This window comes from Grus americana, unplaced genomic scaffold, assembly GCF_028858705.1.
Source record: "Grus americana isolate bGruAme1 unplaced genomic scaffold, bGruAme1.mat scaffold_460, whole genome shotgun sequence".
NCBI lineage: Eukaryota > Metazoa > Chordata > Aves > Gruiformes > Gruidae > Grus > Grus americana.
In genome coordinates, this window is record NW_026561723.1 from 34,338 (window position 1) to 56,687 (window position 22,350).

The 22,350-nt window shown below is 48.9% G+C and overlaps 1 pseudogene; it reads right to left on the bottom strand.

The window, feature by feature from the left end:
* Positions 1 to 18,232: 18,232 nt before the first annotated feature.
* Positions 18,233 to 22,350, bottom strand: LOC129200753 (ADP-ribosylhydrolase ARH1-like; annotated as a pseudogene).

Consider the following 22,350-nt stretch of genomic DNA (forward strand, 5'->3'; position numbering starts at 1 on the left):
GCATGTATTTGCTAAATCTTACTAACAGTGGTATGTGTGTACAGATCCTTTGTTATTTTTTATGAAGAAATAAACAGGGTTCTTAAGCTTTTGTTCATGCTGACTGCTAGTTTGTCTCTTTTTCTTATTAGGAAATGAAGAAAGAAATTGCAGCCTTCAGTTATGCTCGGTGTTGATTTCCACATACTTCTCATCTAATGTTTTCTTTTCACTGCATGTTGTTATCTGCGCATAATGAATTCAATAAAGATTACTTCTACATATGTTAAACAAATATATCTTTGACTTTGTTAAGAAAGCTCTAATAAAGTCCTTTAACTGCTTTTATTTGATATTTTTGTCCTATATATATTTTATGTGACATACTGCTGTGATTGCCTTTGGAACGCTGCAGACCCGAACATCTCCCAGATAACTGCAGTAGCTCTCTTTAACAGAAAAGGATAAACTTTTTCTCATCGTTTTCCAACTTGTGGGAATACGTTGTTCTGAACTAGTCTGTGGTGCTGTAGAGTCCATCGCATATTACATAAAGGTTTTAAACCAAGTCTCATTTTGGTACATGAAAAGTAAATCCTTTAGAAACCTCTCAATGCAGTTGAGAGGTGGACTTTTTTAATTGTGTGATAGCACCTCAAGGGGCTTTCACAGAATTAACAACCTAAAGAAAGTATGTAGGAGAAACACTCCACAAACTTAAGAACTTTTGCTATGGCATATTTTTGCCTGTCCAAAAAACCTAACTTGAAACAAAGCAAAATTTACTGCTGTAACTTTCTAAGGTAAAGTTTAGTCTTGCTTGTAATAATGACAATCTTCTTGATACTGGAGAATAGCATTTGAATGTCAATTGTTAGTTGCAGGTTAGGTGGCTTGTAGCTGAATTAAATTGTAAATAGTTTTCTAGTTACCTGGAGAAAATTTTCTGTTTAGTACATAAAAGTGAATACATTGTTGGTGATAAAAATATTTAAGCCAAAGCAAAGCCATACCCCATTGTGAAGATGTATGCATCTTCAAACCAGCAGAGAAAATTTCTCTCAGTTAATCTGACAGTAACTGTTTTTTAAAAAACTTTGCCTATCTTATGACAATAACATTTTCTATTGGTTGCGATAAAAGATGTGGCACCATACATTGCTGTTTTGTTCCATCACCTCACGTACACAAGGTCTGGTGATACTGAATGCCGAACTGTGCAATCCTTCTTACCTATGTTTCAGTTTTCTTTTTTTGTTTCTTTCTAGTGTTTGTCCAAACATTTGCGTACTATGCAGAATTTTTTCTTTTATCTGTATTGTTTGTATGGGTATCAATAACAAATGAAATCACCTTTTTGGGGGTTTTTTGTCTTCTCTATTTTATTAATCACAGTATAATTTTGATCAGTAACAACGTTACTCTTAAAAACCAGCATGAGTCTTAAGACTTTAAGATTTGTCTGTGAGCAGCTTACTCCTACTCTTGGTGTATTGGTTCACAGTGAAGGCAAGCACAGGGGGAAGAACAAATATATTGGAAATTTACATATTAATGCATACTACATTGGAAATATAATAAAGGAATTAAGGTTATTCTTCATTAACCTTGGCTGCTGTCACTGATTTTTGATGGGACTGTGGGAGCAGTTTGTTAGCCGTGCTCCCCAGGTAACTGTTGGGAAAACTGAACAGGAGTGACTGTGGAAACGAAGAACCAGAAACATTCCTGGGATGAAAACTTTTGCTCTTCAAAGCTTTGCTCAAACTCCTTCCTGTCACTAGTCTGGACAGGATACTGTACCTCTACAGGGGCTTTGGTTTTTTAATTATAATTGCGTAAATCTTGGGTCTTCCATGACCAACTGGTAACTCTTTAACGGTTCCCACAAGCCACATCTTCATTTTCCCTCTCAGGGAAACAAATCGTATTTTAGTGTCTGAACCAAAATGGCAAACAGGGATGAAAGAAACAGAATGTAGAAACACAGCATTTCTGAGAAGTATGCCCTGGGAGTTAAAACTAAATACTGAAGTATCTAGGTAAGTAGTGAAGGGTCTCCTTTCTCCAAATTCTCTAACTAAACCAAAAAAAAAAAGGGGTGTGGGGGGGGGAAGGTTGTGGGTTTTTTTCCTCAGAGCCGTTACTTGTCGCTCATCCCTGGTTTTGTAGCCAAAAAGAAAGGCCTGTAACGAAGGCCTGCTTATATTATACATAATAAGAAAACGTAGCCAAGAAGAAAGGCCTGTAATGAAGGCCTACTTGTATTATAGGTGATAAGAAACTGTTCATTATTACTTTAGGTAGAAGGCTAACGATTCTTAGAATGAGCACCTGCTACACATCATGAGAAAAAGGAGGAGCTACAAGACACTTCAAGGTCCTTATGTACATACTTGCAGAAAGGGAGGACATTAATTGCCTCCAGCAACATCCTTATCTTGCTGAGGCGTATAGCAAACAATTACCAACACCAAAATATTGAGAGACTAGGGGAAAGGTAATTTGGGCCAGGGTCCCCACGACCACCGACTCATAAGCCCCCTACCCAAATTATCCCACCAACTCAAAAGATAGAGGCGGAGAAAGGAACTGAGCATGCGTTCTAGTTTGCATACTAGGCGAAGAAATATGAACCAATTATTGTAACGGGGAGCGTACCACTTTGTAATCTTTGTAACATTTGTGTATAAATATGACAAGAGAACCAGCGTTAGGGGTGCCTGATTAGAGGAACTATCCTCCTGACACCCAGCGCTGCAATAAAGGAAATGCCTGCTTCTTAATGCTAAATTGGTGTTAAGGAGTTTTCTTTATTCCCGAATTTTGGTGACAGTTTTGGCGACCCAGATGGGTCCAGGCTTTTGAATCTCGACGGATCCGTGGGATCATAAGACCTCCAGCTGGCACCGAGGGATTCTCGGGGAGACCCTTCGATCCCCCGGACCGAAGAGTTCTGAGCACGTTCCCTGGGACAGGTAAAAGGCATTTCTCTTACTTTTAATTATAATTTAGGATTTTGGGTTAGAGGCCCCCTTAGCCTTCAAGTAAGCCGTGGCGTGAGCTATGCGAGGGGCTACTGTACTATGATTTAAGAATTTTGTAAGAAGTTTTGAAAGATATTGATCGATCAAGAATTTGTGTTTTAATTGTTTTGTGTTACTTTTGTCACTTCTGTCATTTGTCAATTTTTGTTTGCTTAAATATCAGGTGATGCTATTACAACAAGATGATGTAGAGCTCAAAGTCACCTCTGCCGTCAATCCCGCTATGTTTTTAACCATGAATGAGGAAAGTGAGGAGTCTTTGAGCCACGACTGTCTGCAAACAATTGAAGAAGTCTACTCCAGTCGCTCAGATCTGCATGACGAACTTTTGACTAACCCTGATTTGGAGCTGTTTACAGATGGTAGCAGTTTTGTACAGGATGGGAAACGAAGGGCTGGATATGCCGTTGTTACAACTACAGAAGTTGTGGAGGCCGAGGTGTTACCATCGACACGTCGGCGCAGAAAGCGGAACTGATTGCACTATGTCAGGCCTTGGGAATAGCTAAAGGTAAATGGGTAAAATATATGGACAGACTCCAAATATGCCTTTGGTGTGGTGCACGCTCACGGAGCCATTTGGAAAGAAAGAGGATTGCTGTCAGCACAAGGATCTTCTATTAGACACAAAGAAGAAATTTTACAACTTCTCCAAGCTGTCCAGGAACCAGAAAAGGTTGCTATAATGCACTGCCGGGCACACCAGTTTGGGCAATCCACTGTTAATATGGGAAATCGTTTGGCAGATTACACTGCCAAGGAGGTTGCACAACAAGGTATTCTAGCACTAATCCCAGATAGAAGGATACAGCTACCAGGGACTAAGCCCTTTTACAGTGAAGTAGACCGTAAATTGGCATTGCATTTAAAAGCAACAGAAAATTCAGAAGGATGGCTGATAACCCCCAATGAGCAAGTTATTGTGCCACCTCAATTAATGACACAAATAGCTGAGGCCAGACATAAACAAACGCACTGGGGAGTGGAGTCTTTGATTGACAGCCTCCAATCACAAGTACTTAGTGTTCGAATGACTAAGATTATAAAATCAGTTACAGAGAAGTGTCCAGTCTGTTTAAAAAACAACCCTCTTAACCAAAGGAGGCCACCCCCAGGGGTTACTAGGCGAGGGAACTCCCCTGGAGCTTACTGGCAAATTGATTTTTCTGAGTTACCCAGACAGAATGGCTATCGATATCTTTTGGGTTTGGTGGATACGTTTTCAGGATGGCCTGAGGCTTTTCCCTGTCGCACCAACAAAGCACGGGAGGTTGTTAAATGCTTATTAAAGGAAATAATACCTAAGTTTGGTGTACCAATTGGAATGTCCTCAGATAGAGGACCGCATTTTGTGGCTGAGGCATTGCAACAATTAAGTCAAACCTTGAATATTACATGGGATTTACATACTCCATGGAGACCGCAATCTAGTGGGAAAGTTGAAAGAATGAATCGGACTCTGAAGAGACAAGGAAGTAAAATCTGTCAGGAAACAACATTAAAATGGCCCCAAGCCCTTTCTTTAGCACTTCTCCGAATTAGGGTACAGCCTCGGACTAACAAAAAGGAAAAATGCTTGCAGGTCTAAAGAGATATGTCACCTTATCTGAACCTCTGACCCTTGATACCCCCGTGCATCCATACCAGCCTGGTGACCACGACTACATAAAGACCTGGAACTCTGAACTGCTAAAGGAAAAGTGGAAAGGCCCCTTCCAGATTCTTTTGACAACCTACACAGCAATCAAGGTTGAAGGAATTGAAACACGGATCCACTCTACCCGAGTTAAGAAAGCCCCCTTGGATCAGTGGCAAGTAACTACGGAAGGGCCTCTAAAAATCAAATTGAATCGGGTTTGAAAAAGTATGTCAAGTATGTAAGATGTCTTGCTCTGTTGGGACAGGTGTGGTCCTGTTCTGGGTATTATTAGCAGTTCCTTTACTCTCCAGTCAAGGGAACCAGCAGGAGCTATGGTCTCAAGCCCATAAACAACATACTGGTATAATGGTGAATGCAGGCAAAGTTACCTTACTGGCAGTGGTAGTACATGGAACTGAGATGTTTTTAGAAAATGAATGGGGCTTGGAGGATGGTCATTGTGGGAAAATTCCCATAATTAAGGGGAAGGCAGGGAAAGAAATGAAAATAAGATGCAGAATGATAAATGGATCTACACATCAGAGGGCAAATAAGATCACTGTACGTAAGGCCACATCTTGTATAGGAGAAAGTCAAATTACGACCCAATGTATTTCTAGTACCTTAGATTGTTGGCATGATTTTATTTTGGTACAATCTGTGTACGTAATCTGCTTAGGCGTCCGTGATCAATTGGTGGCATTAACATTTAAATTTAAGATAAACATTATCGAACCTAGCATGACACGATCCCCTAGTCTAAGCCTTCCCACGACATCTGGGCCTGTGCCAGCAGGACCCTCTGGACTGACTCCATTTACTTTTAGCATTGGTACATATGTCGTTAAAAATATGGGACGACAACAAATCTTATTAGATTCATTTTATTCCCTTAAAAGGGTAGAGTTGTCCATACAAATCAATATCGTCGAATTAAAACCCTTATGTTCCCCGTTCTTGAGCACAGCCCATACTGGATGGCTGGCCTGGTTACGTGGGCGGACTCCCACCTCTCATAGAACACAAAGAGATCTAACTGACACTTTGGGAACAGGAATGGGAATATCGAACGGTATAGATGCTGAAGTCCTCGCCAATAAATTAGCTGCTGCCACTAAGGACGTGCAAAGATTACAACATCCTCTTCGATCCTCCCTTTCAGCTTGAGGGGCAAATCAGTGGCTGTTATCAGATATATTGCCTCAATGGAAACAAATTAATGAGAATGACCATGAGATAATCCTGGAGGCCCTGGACACTGCCCAAAGTAATATCTCGTTAGCTCTTAGCTATATTCAAGCCCAACTATGGGTCCAGTCGGTGGCGTCAGCAATCATTAGAGAAGGAGAAGAAGGGGTCTTACCTAGTGAAGTCCATAAGGTCATTTGGGATAACGCAAATGAATTTGAAAAAGAATTCCAGTCTTGGTGGCAGGTAGTGAATTTCACCTACAAGCCCACCAACCATAGCGCCACAGCATTTGCACCGATTATATGAAATGCCTCAATACATATTATATACCCAGTTGTTCCACTTGGACTAAACAAGAACGGAACTATACTTTATCCTCTTGAGCATAAGTGGTGGGATACTATGTATGGATGGTCGCCTAACGCTACTGGACTATTGAACAAAATGTTGCATCCGGTTATTGGATTGCTTTTGCTTGTCTTACTAGGCTTTGTTTTAACTACAATTTTGTAGATTAACCTTTGGATAATGATGAAGCGCTTGATATAGCTCATGATGTTTACTAGAAGTACTGCTAATATATCTACTGATTTATATATGGCTCTGATAGAAAAAGGGGAAGGTGAAACTTTTAAGAATCTGAAAGGATCTGAAAAGTTTCAAAAGGGGAGAATTGTAGCCAAAAAGAAAGGCCTGTAACGAAGGCCTGCTTATATTATACATAATAAGAAAATGTAGCCAAGAAGAAAAGCCTGTAATGAAGGCCTACTTGTATTATAGGTGATAAGAAACTCTTCATTATTACTTTGGGTAGAAGGCTAACGATTCTTAGAATGAGCACCTGCTACACATCATGAGAAAAAGGAGGAGCTACAAGACACTTCAAGGTCCTTATGTACATACTTGCAGAAAGGGAGGACATTAATTGCCTCCAGCAACATCCTTATCTTGCTGAGGCGTATAGCAAACAATTACCAACACCAAAATATTGAGAGACTAGGGGAAAGGTAATTTGGGCCAGGGTCCCCACGACCACCGACTCATAAGCCCCCTACCCAAATTATCCCACCAACTCAAAAGATAGAGGCGGAGAAAGGAACTGAGCATGCGTTCTAGTTTGCATACTAGGCGAAGAAATATGAACCAATTATTGTAACGGGGAGCGTACCACTTTGTAATCTTTGTAACATTTGTGTATAAATATGACAAGAGAACCAGCGCTAGGGGTGCCTGATTAGAGGAACTATCCTCCTGACACCCAGCGCTGCAATAAAGGAAATGCCTGCTTCTTCAGGCTAAACTGGTGTTAAGGAGTTTTCTTTATTCCCGAATTTCGGTGACAGGCCCAGCCAAGACTCTGTACCACTTAACATCCCAGCCAGTTCAAGGCTCCAGCCCACTTTCACTCAGGACCTGGCCCAGATGAGGTTCCGTTCCAGTTTAAGGCCCTTTCCCACTTTCAGGCCAGCTCCCACTTCAGGCCCTGCACTGGGTTGGGGCCGGCTCCCAGTTCAGGGCCCCCTCAGCTTACTTCCTCTTCTGCACCAGCCAATCAGCGCACGTAAGGCGGGGGCACGGCAGCCAATGGCGGTGCGTGGGGGGTGGGACGAGCGTTGCCAAGGGGATGGCACTCTGGCCTCGGCGGGGGCGCCGTGGCAACGGGTGACCATGGCAATGGCAGCGGGCGCCCCCCGGGTCCTCCTGCCCGCCCGCAGGACCCTCCCGGCCTTTTCTGGGGACATCCCCCCCAAGTGTCCCCAAGTGCCACCCCCAACAGGACACAGTGCCACTGGTGATCTCACCTCCATGAGCTTCAATGGGCCGAAACGGTGCAAAAAAGGGGCAAAACTGTAAAAAAAGAACTAAAAGAAAGTGTCGGGACACTGGCATGTGAAGAACCAGTAAGTGACTGGGACAAAGTGGGACGGCACTGCCACCTGGATGGGGACGTGGGGTGGTGTGGGGGTCCCAACAGTGCAGGACTGGGCCATACTGGGATGGCACTGTCAACCATGTGGTGACATGAGGTGCCATCAGGGCCAGACTTGGCCAAACTGGGATGGTGCTGTCATCTACGGGCGGACACGTGGAGACATGGGGTCCCACCAGGGCCAAACCTGGGGCTGCGGGCTTGGCTAGACACCTAAAGTCCGAGCATGGCTTACTGTCACTCTCGCTCATCCAGCCTCCAAACTGTCAGCATCCAGCCCCTGCTCCCAGGCCAAAGGTGCCAGCCCCAAAAGGGCTGCCTGGCCTCAGACCTCCCTCAGCGGCCCTCGCACAGCCCCACTCACACTGGGGCTGTGGGCTCGCCTAGACCCCGAAAGGGGCCAAACTGTGCCTTATGTCTCACTCGCTGTCTACCAGAGTCCATTTCAAAAGACAGCAGGGGGAGCAGAAGGATGGCCCGCAAACCCCCCAGGTCAGTGCAGCGGGGGGATCTCGGCCCCAGCCCCGGCCATCCTCCACCCCTTACCTACAGGGATGTGGCATCACCAGGAGTGGCTCCGAGCAGCCGGGCTGCCTGAGCTCTGCTTTGTTCTTGGCTCCCACAGCCCCAGCCCCCGCTTCTTGTGTGTCCCCCACCCCTTCCTGTGCCCTGCCAGGCTTGGCCACCCCCAGCCCCTGCTCCCAGCACCCTCCCATTCCACCCCACCCCACCCCATCCCATCCCATCTCATCCCGCCCCACCCCACCCCACCCCACCCCATCCCATCCCACAGTCCCCAGCTCTGCTGCAGCACCAAACCCCAGAGCAGCAGCAGCCACAGCAATCAATATTGCTAAATATCACTTTAAAAGAGCCCCAGGTTGGGAAATTCTTTCTCCACTCAGAAGGTTCCTCTGCTGCTGCACCTAAAGCCCCTCGGTTACCAGAATGCTTTCGCACACCCAGCCCAATCCCCAAAAGAAGCAACGAGCCGCAGCCGCCTGTCCCGAGTGCCCAGCGAGGAAGGGGATTAGGGAAAGACAAATCACTCTTGCTCCCAACAGGATTGTGTGGTGTAGAAGGATGCTGAGAGAGCAGGGGCACCCTGGGGACATAATGAAGACTCCAATACTCCGTTTTAGTATTAGAAAGCAGACATTGCTTTATTTGGTGCCGGATGCACGGGGAGTAGCTCCGCCTATCGTGCATACCCTAAACCAAAAGTTCATCCTTTATATACCTTAAGACATGAATTGACATACATTTTCTGACAAATCTCCGCCTCTCTGCCTAGCTACTACATTTACATAACGCTGGCCTTGCAAAACTACAGTACGCATGTGCGGGGGGGTCTCGCGTGGTCGCCGGTGGTTGTTTGGGGAGTTAGCCCCCCACTCCTTTTTCCCTTTTATGGTCTTGAGGACAATTTCTTCTCCTTGGATGTTTCCCAACTCTGTTGTCCGGCCAAGCTGTTCTTCCTCATCAACCCTGTCTGGGCAATCCTGCCAGGAGGTTTCTGTTCTCAAGGTTAGGATATCTTCTCCGTACACATTAATTACTCATAGGCCTTCTTAAATTCAAAGCTAATCATTGTTTGGTAAAAGAATTTCTCAACATTTCTGTAAGGGGTTTGCATGGCAAGGTGTTGGTAGTGTAGGGGGCTAAAGGGGTGGCTTCTGTGAGAATTTGCTAGAAGCTTCCCCCATGTCTGACAAAGCCAACACCAGCCGATTCCATCCAAGGCTGAGCCCATCAGTGATGGTGGTAGCACCTCTGGGATAAGATATTTATGAAGGGAAAAAAAAAAAACCCCAAACAGCTAGTGGGAGCTTTTGCAGCCAGAGAGAGGAGTGAGAAGATATGAGAAGGTGTTTTAAGATCTGGGTTTATTTCTCATTGCTCTACTCTGTTTTGCTTGGTAATAAATTAGATGAAATTTTTTCTAAGTTGAGTCTGTTTTGGCCATGACAGTAGTTGGTGAACGATCTCTCCCTGTCCTTATCTTGACCCACCAGCCTTTCATTATATTTCTCTCCCCTGTCCAGTTGAGAAGGGGGTGATGGAGCAGCTTTGGGAGGCACCTGGCCTCCAGCCTGGGCCGACCCACCACAGCGACTAATTTGACGGAGGCTCATCAGAAGTCATCCTTGTTTCAATTTGCAGAGCTGAGCTTCTCTAAAAAGGGTTCTCTTGCCCATGGTTTCCTTTGAAGAAGCATCTGGTGTTCAGCTGATAGAGAAATCAGAAACCTTTAACTAAAATCCATTATTTTATTTTTTCCTTCTCTTTAGGTTGATGGTACTGGATCATTTATCAGCTAGATAGGTCAAGCTTGAAGTGCAGGAGAGTGTGTTTAGGAACATGGTGGAAACTCGAGTGCGATCATGGAGCTGTGGTTTAATTTAGAGATGTGTCATTCCTGCACTTCATTTTTAACTCGAGTCTTAGTAACTAGTTTTAACAACTCTATTGGGATGTTACATTATGTTCTTTATCTGTTGTGGTTGCTTTAGCCATTAACTCCATCAAAAATAACCGTAGTTCTGGAATTTCCAACATTTTCTTCTGTTCCATAACCATCAAATAGCTCTATGCAGCTATGCTTTAGTTTTGCAATGTACAATTTTTTTTGTCAGCATATTTACAGTAATTGCTAGAAGTGCAACTGTGGTGTTTAGTTTGCCTGGTGTTTGTGGGGTTTTTTGGTTTTGGTTTTGTTTTTTTTTTTTAGTGTACACTATTTCATTAAAGTTTGAATGGATTTCACTGGCATAAGTCAGAAGACAAGAATGAGGTTGCAGAGAATCCTGACCCTCTGCGAGCATCACTTGCTTGTTGATATCTTTCTAATTTTTGAAATGGTCATGATCAAATAACATATAAATATTTAGCCGTGTAAATATTGACTGTACAGGACGCTGGGTAGTGTTTGAGTAAATGCATATGGAAAGAAATTTTGTGCCCAAGAAGGAAATTTCCAGAGCCATGTGGCAGCAGGCAGGAACTGTATTGTGTGCTGCAAGATATCCTTACCCATTGAAGAAAAACTTCAGGATACAAGCTCATGGCACCACTAAAACATGCGTTTTGGAAGTAGCTCACTGATGATCAATAATTAGAAATGCATATGAGCTAGTCTTACTTTTCATGGATGTTAAACAGCCCATGGTAGGCTGCACCTAAGCAGTGCGTGGTAGGTATGTGTGCCAATGGCAAAATAATTGGTACTGGACTTATGTCTAACATAAATGCAAGGCATTTGACACTGTCCCGCATGACATCCTTGTGTCTAAATTGGAGAGACATGGATTCGATGGATGGACCATGCGGTGGATAAAGAATTGGCTGGATGGTCGCACTCAAAGAGTTGTGGTCAACGGCTCAATGTCCAAGTGGAGAACAGTGACGAGTGGCATTCCTCAGGGGTCAGTACTGGGACTGGCACTGTTTAACATCTTTGTCGGTGACATGGACAATGGGATTGAGTGCACCCTCAGCAAGTTTGCCAACGACATCAAGCTGTGTGATGTGGTCAACATGCTGGAGGGAAGGGATGCCATCCAGAGGGACCTTGACAGGCTGGAGAGGTGGGCCCATGCGAACCGCATGAAGTTCAACAAGGCCAAGTGCAAGGTCCTGCATGTGGGTCGGCGCAATCCCAAGCACGACTATAGGCTGGGCAAGGAATGGATTGAAAGCAGCCCTGAGGAGAAGGACTTGGGGGTATTGATTGATGAGAAGCTCAACATGAGCCAGCAGTGTGTGCTTGCAGCCCAGAAAGCCAACCGTGTCCTGGGCTGCATCCAAAGAGGTGTGACCAGCAGGTCGAGGGAGGTGATCCTGCCCCTCTACTCTGCTCTTGTGAGACTCCACCTGGAGTACTGCGTCCAGCTCTGGGGGCCCCAGTACAGGAGAGACATTAGACTGTTGGAGCAAGTCCAGAGGAGGGCCACGAAGCTGATTGGAGGGATGGAGCACCTCTCCTATGAGGACAGGCTGACAGAGTTAGGATTGTTCAGCCTGGAGAAGAGAAGGCTCCGGGGAGATCTAAAACGCAGTTCCTTTAGTGTCTGGGATGGATCTGATATCTTATTGCACGAGTGAATCTGCTAACATAGTTTCAAAAATCTTACCCATCTTAGATTTTAATTAAACAACAATTTTAGATCTCTGCAGAGTTGAACAGGCTATGAATTGCCTTTACTACAGCATTTTCAAATCGTCTTTTAAAACCTGCTTTAGCCACACTTTCAAAATTTCACAGAACCTAAAGTCGGTTCCTCTCCTAAATGAACAAAGAACAAAACAACAAACCTGAAAATTGTCACATGGCTGTGGCAGTGCATTGAGCTGGGTACCACTACGCTGAGTCAGCTCATTTGGCACTGTCACGTAAAGGGTAGAGTCTGATGTGTGGCTGCGGGAGGCCCCCCATTTGAGTTCCCAGGTTCAGAAAGGACCCCCCTTGCTTTCTAAACTCCTTCTCAGAGAGGAGCCTAGGTGTGGTTAGGTCCAGGCTTAGTCCCAGACTTGGTCAACGGTCCATGTCCAAAGGATTATATATAGCCACATATGAGAGGCAATGTTTGCCTGTCAGAGCCCCCAAAGGACTTTCACTGAGGCAATTTCACAAAGATGAAACTAATAGAAAGTTTGTTAAAATGACAGATAGAAAGAGTTCAGAATTGCCGTTGATAAATGCACTTACTGCAAAAGCGCTAATATATGATTATAACGCCAGCAAAAATACTATCCCGGGTATTCTCACCGAAAAGGTGAAGGCGCAATGCTTACCAAGAAGGCATCCCTGTCTCAGGTGGAGGAGAAGGAGCATAGCCCATTGACCGCCTCTTCGGGGTCTGCAATTTCTCCCCCCCATGGAGGTAACTTCCTCAATTTCCTTTATACCACAGCTGTAGCTGTCCCCTCCCTGGGGTGACGTTTAACATGATTTGAATGGAGAGTCAAGTACTGTAGTCATATATGTTTAGCATGTACTCTTTTTAGCTCATTACCACATCTGATGGACGTATGTCTGTGTGGGTTTGAACCCACGCGGTTTGAAGGTCCTGAGTAGGTTCACTGAACTGTCTTAAAACTAGGATTTTGAATTATTTTATTTCAATATTAAAAATCATTATTAATGCATATTCAAGTATCATTCACCATATTTTAAAGAGTCTGCTGTAAAATGGATGTTCTGGATTTTGGGATTTTTTTTTTGTAATGAATCTTTTTGACAATTGAAAAGTAAGCTGTTCAAATAATCTAGTACAAAATAAAGATATTAAATATAAAGAGAAAGGCTAAGCTAATATTTTTTACATCTGAAAGATCATGGTCCTCAGCATGACTTTTGTGATGTGGCTAATGCCAAGACACCACTGGTGGTCTTGTCCCTCATCTTAGGGCTTTTCAAGGCTTCCAGGTCAAATACTACTACCATGTAATGCCATGCCAAAAAATATAAAATATGAGAAATAATGATTAATTCTTGCGTTGGTGAACTCATAATGCTGCCTTTGGAAGGAGGTCAGAAAAATTTTGCTGCAAAAGTAATTCCCTGAAGTGCAGTGGCAGTCATTTACTCGGCACTGTTACTGGCGACTATCTATTTAGAAGGCTGGATTTGATCTCCAGACCAAGGTCTTATTTCTTGTTTCTACCTGAAGAAAGTGAAACAAGCAGTGCCTGTGAGGACAAATGGTCCTCTTCCGCATCTAACCAAATGGAAATATCACCCAGGCTTTCTGGGAGGATTTTATTAACCTTGACCACCACAGTTCCTATTTTTAATCAACAGGGTTTGTGCCTCAAAATAATGCTTTGGTACCGAAACTAAGGCTTTCCACCCTAAAAATAGCTCTTTGGATGCTCAGAATGAGTCTTTGGACACCTGAGATGGGGCTTGGACCCTAAAAATGACAAGCTCAATTTGAAAAATGAAATTTTTGGACCTTAAAAATTAGGCCTTGGACTCTAGAAATGAGGCTTTGGACCTTCACAGTCAGACTTTGGGCCTTAAAAATGATGCTCTGGGCCCTTAAGATGAGCCTTTGGACCTTAAAAGCCTAAACCTTGGAACTTATAAATAAGGGTTTGGACCTTAACAACAAAACGGTGGGTCCTAAAAAAAGTCTATGTGTACTAAAATAGAGGCTTGGACCCTAAAAATGAGGATTTTGGCCTTGAAATCAGGCTTTGGGGCCCTAAAAGTGTGTCTTTTGATGCTTAGAATGAGGCTTTGGACATTAAGAACATGTGGCTTTGAGACCTGAGTGAGGAGTTTGTTGCCTAACATGAGGGTTTGTACCCTACAAATGAGGCTTTCAACCCTAGAATCAAAGATTTGGACCCTAAAATTGAGGCTTTGGGACCTGAAACTGAGGCTTTGAGCCTTGAAAGAGGGCATTGGACACTCCAAATGAGGGTTTGGACGCTCAAGATGTGGCTCAGACCCTAAAAATGCCTGGCTGGATCCTGAAAATGATACTTTGGACCCTGAAAATGAGACTTTGTACATGAAAACTGAGCCTGTGAACCCTAAAAATGAGGCTTTGGAGCCTAAAGTGAGGATTCAGAAGTGAAAACTAAGACTTTGGGAAGTAAAAATGAAACTTTGGACACTTTACATTAGGCCTTGGACTCTAGAAATGAGGCTTTGAACCTTCAAAGTCAGATTTTGGGCCTTAAAAATGACACTCTGGGCACTAAAGATGAGTCTTTGGACCTTAAAAGTATAAACCTTCAAAATTTGAGACTGGATCCTAAAATTTAGCTATGGTTTCTTGAAACAATGCTTTGGTCCCTATTAATGAGGCTTTGGAATATAAAAATAAGGATTTTTTTTCCAAGATTCGGCCTTTGGACCCTATAAATGAGCCTTTGGGCTTTTTCAGTGAGGCTTTGGACCTTCAAAAACAGGCTTTGGTTCTTTGAAATCATTTTCTGGGCCCTTAAAAATGAGTCTTTGAATCTTAAAAGTGGGCCTTGGAAGTTATAAATGAGGTCTTGTGCTCTAAAAACCTTGGTGTGGTCTTTAATAATTCGTATTTGGATTCCTCAAAGTTGGCTTTGATGAATTAAAACCTATGCTTTTTGCCCTACTATTGAGTCTTGCATTATAAAGTACGGGTTTGCACCTTAAAAACTCAGGGTTGGATCTTAAAAATCAGGGGTTTGACCTTGTAAATTATGGTGTAGGCTCTACATTTTTTTCTTTTGGGCCTTTAAATAGGTTTTTTTATTACTAAGATTTAGGTTTCAACTCCAAGAATGAGATTTTTTTTTATCTAAGCGTGAGGGTTGGGACTTCAAAAATTAGGAGTTGGATGTTAAAAAGGAGGGCTTTTTTGCCAAAAGCATGCGCAGATCTTGTAGGCGCAGGGGCAAGACTTTGGTGGTGTTTATACCTCAGTTGAGCATGTCCTTGAGCAGCCCGATTGGACCTGCTCTGAGCATGGGATTGGGCTGGAGACCTCATGATGTCCCCTCTGACCAGAATTATCCCATGATTTTAGAATTTCCCTCTGTAGAAAGACCCAATTTGACAAGCTGAGCTGGACAGAGTGACACTACAGATTCCCTGATGAGACACATCTCACCTCAACACTGAGCTCCTGGTTCTGGGTAGATCTCTCAATTTTGGCTCTTCAACAAGATCTTCCAATTCCCAGCTGGGCACCCTCGAATGCCCAGCTAGTCCCTGAGCATGACGTTATATGGTATGGATATCCCTTTCATCAGTTAGGGTCAGCTGTCCCGGCTGTGTCACCTCCCAACTTCTTGTGGATCCCAACCTACTCATTGGCAGGGCAGCGTGAGGAGCAGAAAAGGCCTTAATGCTGTGAAAGCACTGCTCAGCGATAACTAAACTAAGCTAAAAGTGTGTTATCAACACTCTTTTCAGAACAAATCCAAAACACAGCCCCATGCAAGCTACTATGAAGAAATTTAACTCTATCCCAGACAAAACCAGTACAAGTGGTCAACTCTGGTTTTCCATCACCCCTTAGGCCCATCACCCCCGGGGTAGTTAAACCTGGGGATCAATCAACCATGTGTTGGTAAAACCCAGCATCCAGTCTCCAGAGGGGCTCATCACCATTGGGGTGTTTAACAGTGTTGGGCCATGATGTTTTTGGCCCATGACCCTGAGGGTGCTTAACCCTGGGACCCCATAACCCCTTGGATCCATCACCTTTGGGGTGATTAACCATGGGGATTAATTAACCCCTTGGGCCAGTCACTCTTTGGGGTGGCTAACCCCAGGTGCTCATCACTCCTTGGGCCCATCAATCTTGGGGTACTTAACTATGGGTTCCCATCAAACTTGGGGTAGATAACCCTGGGACTCCATCGCTCCGGGGGCCCATCACCCTTGGGGTGGTTAAAGCTGGGGGTCCATCAACCCTGGGGTCTATCACCCTTGGGGTGGTTAACCCTGGGGCCCTTCGTGCCTTAGGGCCATAACCTTTGGGGTGGTTAACCCTGTGGGTCCATCACCCCTTTGGCCAATCACCCTGACAGCTATCAACATTGGGGGGGGGGCCATCACATGAGGTGTGCTTAACTCTGACAGCCCAATACCCTACAGCCCAATCACCCTTGGGGGATAAGCATGGTGAGACATCTCCTCCTGGACCAATCTATTTTGGGGTGATTAATGCTGGGGACCCATCACCCCAGGGGCCCATCACCCTTGCGGTGGGCTGGGGACCCGTCACCCCTTGGGCCAGTTATCCTTGGTGACTTAACCCTGGGTGGCCATCACTTATTGGGCCTATCACCCTTAGGACGGTTCAACACTTGGAGGCTCATCGCCTCTTGGGCACATTACTTTTGGGGTGGTTAACCCTGGGGGCCCATCAGCCTGGGAACTCATCGCACTTGAGGTGGTGAAACCTGGCTTCCCATCACCTCTTGAGGTGGTTAACCGTGGGGGCCCACCAACCCTTGAGCTAATCACCTTTTAGGTTGTTAACCCTGGAGTCCCACTGCCCTGTGGTCCATCACCTCTGGTGGGGTTCACCTCAGGGAATATCAGCCTTGAGGTTGATAACCCTCGGGACCCAACACCATTTCAGCCTATCACTTTTGGGGTGGTTAACCCTATGGGCCCATCACCTCAGTGGCCCATCACCCATGGGTTGATTAATACTGAGGGCTTATCAGGCCTAGGGCCCATTATTCTCTCAGTGGTTAACCCTTGTGACCATCACCCTTGGGGTGGTTAACCCTGGGGGTCTGTCATTCTTGTTGTCATTAAACTTGGGGACCCCTCAGTGCATGGACCTATCACCACTGGGCTAGTTAACCCTCGGGTTCCCATCACCCCTTTAGCCCCATCACCCTTAAGGTGGTAAACCCCAGGTGGCCATCACCTCAAGGGCCCATACCCCTTGGAGTGGTTAACTCCTGGGGCCCATCAGCCAAGGCACGCATCACTCTTGGGGTGGTTTACTATTGGGCACAGCACACACAGTTTTCTTAACCTTGGATGCCCATTACTGTGGGAGCCTATTGCCCAAGGGGTGGTGAAACGCTTTCCAGTCACCTCTTGGGCCTATCACCCTTCAGGTTGTCAACCGCCACCAACTGCAGGGGCACATCACCCTTGGAGTTGTTAACCCTGGGTGCCATTGTACCTTTGGCCCACCAACCTTGGAGTGGTTAACCTTGGGGCCCCATCACCCCTTGAGCCCATCACCTCAGGGTGGTTAACCCCCAGGATCAACCACCCTTTATAGTGGTTAACATTGGTGCATGTCACCCTTGGGGTGTTTAACTCTGGGTTCCCATCAATCCTTGGGCCCATCGCCCTTGGAGTGGTTAAACTTGGGATCCATCAGCCTTACGGTGGTTAACCCTGGAGGCCCATCACCCCAGGTGTTTTTTACCCTTGGGGCCCATTAGTCCTTGGTCCCATCATCCCTGAGGTGATTAACTCTGGGCCCATCAGACCCGTGGTGGTTTACCCTTTGGACCTATCACATCCAGGGCCCATCACCCTTGGGACTGTTGACCCTGGGGGCCCATCACCCTGGGTACCCATCACTTTTTGCTTGGAAGGACCTTGAGGCTGTGGTGCCCACTAAGGTGGCCATAAGTAGCAACATGTGAAGAAGGCTGTTACCACCCTGGGTGGCACTCAGAGGGGTTCTGTGCTTTTTCCTCCCCACTCAGCACTCATGAGCCCACCCTTTGAACACTGGGTCCAAGTACTGGGCTACCAGTACAAGATAGATGGAGCGACTGTGAGAGAATCCAGTAAAGGGCCCTTGAGATGCTCCATGGCTGGGAGCTTCTTGGAGGGGCAGTGTGAGCCAGAACAGTTCAGTCTGGAGAAGATTGGGCTGTAGGGGGTCCACCCAGGTGAAACCTCAGCAGTGGCGGTGACAGGACAAGAGGCGCATGGCACAAACCTAGATACAGAGTGATATTGGAAGACACTTTTTTACTATGGGTGTGACTGAGGCTCCTTGGGGAGGTCCTGGGGTCTCTAACTGTGACAGGATAAAATTCCAGCTGGATGTGGCTGTGGTGGTCTCCCTGGGGCTTGCCTGAGCCCCCCAGCACCCCTTGAAGGGCCCTGTATCCCCCCAGAGTCTCCCAGGGACCCTCCTGAGCCCCCCAGCACCCTATGAAGGTCTCTGCTGACCCCCAATGACCTTCCCAAGCCCCTCCAGGACCCCATGAAGGTCTCTGCTTCACCCTGGGGACCCACAGGGGACAGCAGGTGACACCCAGGATGCAGTGCAGGGGGGGTCAGCATCTCCCCCAGGCCAGCGCGTAGAGGCAGTGGGCAGCATCGTGCAGTCGCCCACGGTGCTCGAGGCAGCAGTGCAGCCCGGGGGGACGGGCGCCAGCCCCCCCCCCTGCAGCCCCCAGCACCCAGAGGCGATGGTCCCTGTCGAATCGTTGTCCCCGCCATGCAGGACCCCCCTGGCACACAGGTCCTCCCAGCATCCACCGGCTGCCAGCAGGGCCTCCAAGGCCACCATAGGTGCATCATGGCCGCTGTGCCCTGGCCACCCCTCCAGCACCCAGCCAAGGTATGCTGCATCCCGCTCGGCCGGTGATGGAAGGGATGGCACCTGCGGTGGGCCACGACCCTCCAGAAGCCCCCGGGATTCCAGGTACCTGCAGGGCCATGGGGACATTGAGGTCACTGTGAACACTGAAGTCACTGAGGACATGGGGACACTGGGGTCACTGAGAATTTTGGGGTCAGCAGGGACACCAGGATCAGTGACGCTGGAGACATGGGGACACTGGAGTCACCAGGGACATTGGTGTCACTGCGGACATTGGGGTCATTGGTGTCACCAGTGACAATGGGGTAACCGGTGACACTGGGGGTCACCGGGCTGTGGCTCTCCAGTGGCCCCTGTGACACCAGGTACCTGTGGGGACACTGGGGACAATTGGGACACCTCTAGGCACCATGGCAGTGGATACAGTGGGGACACCAGTAACACCAGGGAAAGCAAGAGCAGCAGGGACATCAGGGACCCTGAGGTCAGTGGGGTATTCAGTGGCCCTGGGCCACAGTTCTACAGCTGAGGATGGCAGCACTGGTGGGGACACTGGGGACATGGGGACAGTGGAGGCAGCAGGGACAGGATGGGCACTGGTGACCCTGTGGGCAGACTGGGCACCAGGGTCAGCTGTGACACCAGTGGCAGTGGGACACTTGGGGACATTGAGGCGCTGGCGCAGAGCAGCGACACCAGTGACACCGGTGCGCTGCACTGCCAGGACCGGGAGAGAGCCTTGTGGATGTCAATGACACCAGTGACCCCCTGAGCCCCTCCCAGTATCCTCCCCAACCCCTTCCAGTGCTCCCAGTGACCCCACAGAACCCTCCCAGTACCCCCTCACCGGTGCCAGGCATCCCCAAAGAAGGGCCAGGCGGCAGCGTTGTCCCCCATGGCCACCCCAGCACCTTCCACGTAGTTCCACGCGAGGGGCAGGACCCGCAGCAGCTCAGCCCCCCAGCACTCTGGGGGCTCCCCCCGAGCCCCCAGTGCCCCAAAGAGGGCCACTGCCAGTGCCCCGAGGTACCCTGCAGGGATAGGGGATTCAGAGGGGCTCCAGTGTCCCCTCCTCCCCTGTCCCCTCCTGCCCGGCACCCACCTGTGGGGTGGTGATGGGTCATGCGCCCGCTCTCGATGCTCACCCGGATCAGTGTTGGCAGCTCCCAGGCATGCGGGTACCTACATTGGCATCAGCCCTGTCCCCGTCCTCCCCTGTCCCCTCCCTGTCCCTGTATCCCCAGCCTTGTCCCTATCTGCATCCCACCTGCCTTGTCCCCACTGTCCTTATCCCCGCTGTCCCCACCCCCCCAGCCCTACCACCTCCATGTCCCCCTCCCATCTGCTCCATGACCCCTCTGTCCCCCCTCCCTGTCTCTGTCCTCCTGTTCTCTGTCCCCTCGGGCTCCCCGCCCTATCCCCACTGTCCCCTGCCTCCCGGCTCCAGCACCACCGTGTCCCCAGTCTCCGGTCCTGGTCTTCCTGCACGTTCCCATCCTCCTCTGTGTGTCCTCCCCGCCACCTTTTCCACCCCCATGTCCCTGGTGCCCCGTCCCCATCACCTCATGTTCCCTTCCCTCCAGCTCTGACACCCTCACGCCCCTCTTCCACAAGCTCTGACACCCCTGTGTCCCCATCCCCATGTGTCCCCGTCCCCCATGTCCCCATCCCCCCCAGGTCTGACATCCTTGTGTGCCCCCCGCCCCGTCCTATCTGTGTCCCTGTCCCTTCCAGCTCTGACACTCCCATGTCCCCAGCCCCAACACCCTCATGTCCCCATTGCCCCAGCCCTGACACCCCCTTGTCCCTGTCCCCCATGTCCCCATCTCCCCAGCTCCAACACCCCCATGTGTCTGTCCCTGACTCCCCTATGGCCCCGACACCCCATCACCCAGCAGCCCCATGTCCCCATCCCCACCTCTGACACTCCAGTGTCCCTGTCCCCCCTGTGTCCCCCTCCTCGCCATGCCCCATGCCCCCCAGCTCTGACACCCCCGTGTCCCCATTGCCCCATCCCTGACACCCCCATGTCCCCATCCTGTCCTCGCCCCCCCCAGCCCTGATACCCCAGTACCTGCCATGTCCCCCCCCACCCGGCTGCTCTCCTTTCCTGTGTCCCCGTCCCTACCTGAAGCCAATGGCCAGGCTGCGCATGGCGGCTCCGCAGCTGGTGCCAGTGGGGTTGAAGGGGATGCGATAGCCCCCGGGCTCCCCAGGCCGCAGCTGCGAGGTGCCTGGTGGGGAGGTCGGGGGTGTGAGACCCCCTGATGCCCCCTGACACCCCCTGAGTCCCCCAGACCATCAGACCCCACTCACCCAGGATGCTGGTGGGCCCCGGCTTGCGGCCCTCCATGTCACCCATGGCAGCCACATAGTGGCGAGCCAGCTCCTGCAGGAGGGGTTCCCCCTCCAGCCCTGGCAGGGGGCAATGAGGACCACCCCTCTGGGCCACCCAAACTGGAGGAGAGGAAGAGGCCCCACACACCCCCCAGAACTGAAGGGGAAGACCCTCATGGCGGGGAGAGGGAACACTGCCCCACAGACAACCCAAAACTGAAGGGGAAGGAGGACCCACCCCCATGGACCCCCAAAAATGGAGGGAAAAGGGGACACCACCAACGGGCTCCCAAACTGGAGGGGAAGGGTAACATCCCCCATGCACACCCCCCCCCCCCCCAACAGGAGGGGAACTGGGACAACATCCACGAACACCCCAAAACCCAGGAGAAACGGGGAATCGTCCTGAGTACCACAAATCGGGTGGGCTCCCCCAAATTGGGAGGGGCAAATGAGCCGCCCCCCCAGCACCCAATATGGGAGGAAAGGGAACACAAATTCCCACAAACTGTGGGGAAAAATAGGACCTCCCCGAGGGGAAATGGGGACACCCCCCTGGTTTTTTGGGGGGCAGAAATATAGAGCCTCACTGGAGTGTCCTCCCTCCCCCTGGGGGTGGCTGGAGACACCCAAAAGCCCCCCCAGGGACCCTCCAGTTTGGGTCAGGGGTATAGTGAGGACCCCCAAACCTCAGAGCTAGCTCAGAGGTATAACGGGGACCCCCCAACGTCCCCAGGGACCCCCCATACAGCCCAGGGGTATAACAGGGACCACCTCCCCCAACACTGCACTGTACAATGGGGATGCCACCCCCTGGGGACCCTCCCCTGTGTTTGTGGGGTGCAATGGGGTCCCCTGCTGCCCCCCCCGCCCTGACCTGTGGCCAGGCCCTCGGCGGTCGCAAGGTGGAGGATGGTGTCATCGCTGACGGGCCACTCAGGGGGCTGCAGGGTGATGGCTTCCAGCCCCCCCAGCTCGGCCAGCTCGGTGTGGATCTGGGGTCCCGAGGTGCAGTACTCCCAGCGCCCCCCCGGTAGCCAAGCGCGTCCCCCACCCCACTCAGCACCATGGCCGCTTCGTAGGCTTCCACCGAGGGCACCCTGGGGGAAATGGTGGGGTTCGGGGGGGGTGCCAGCAGTGGGGGGTATGGCAGGACCCCCCCCACCCTGGGGGCACTCACGTCTCCTCCAT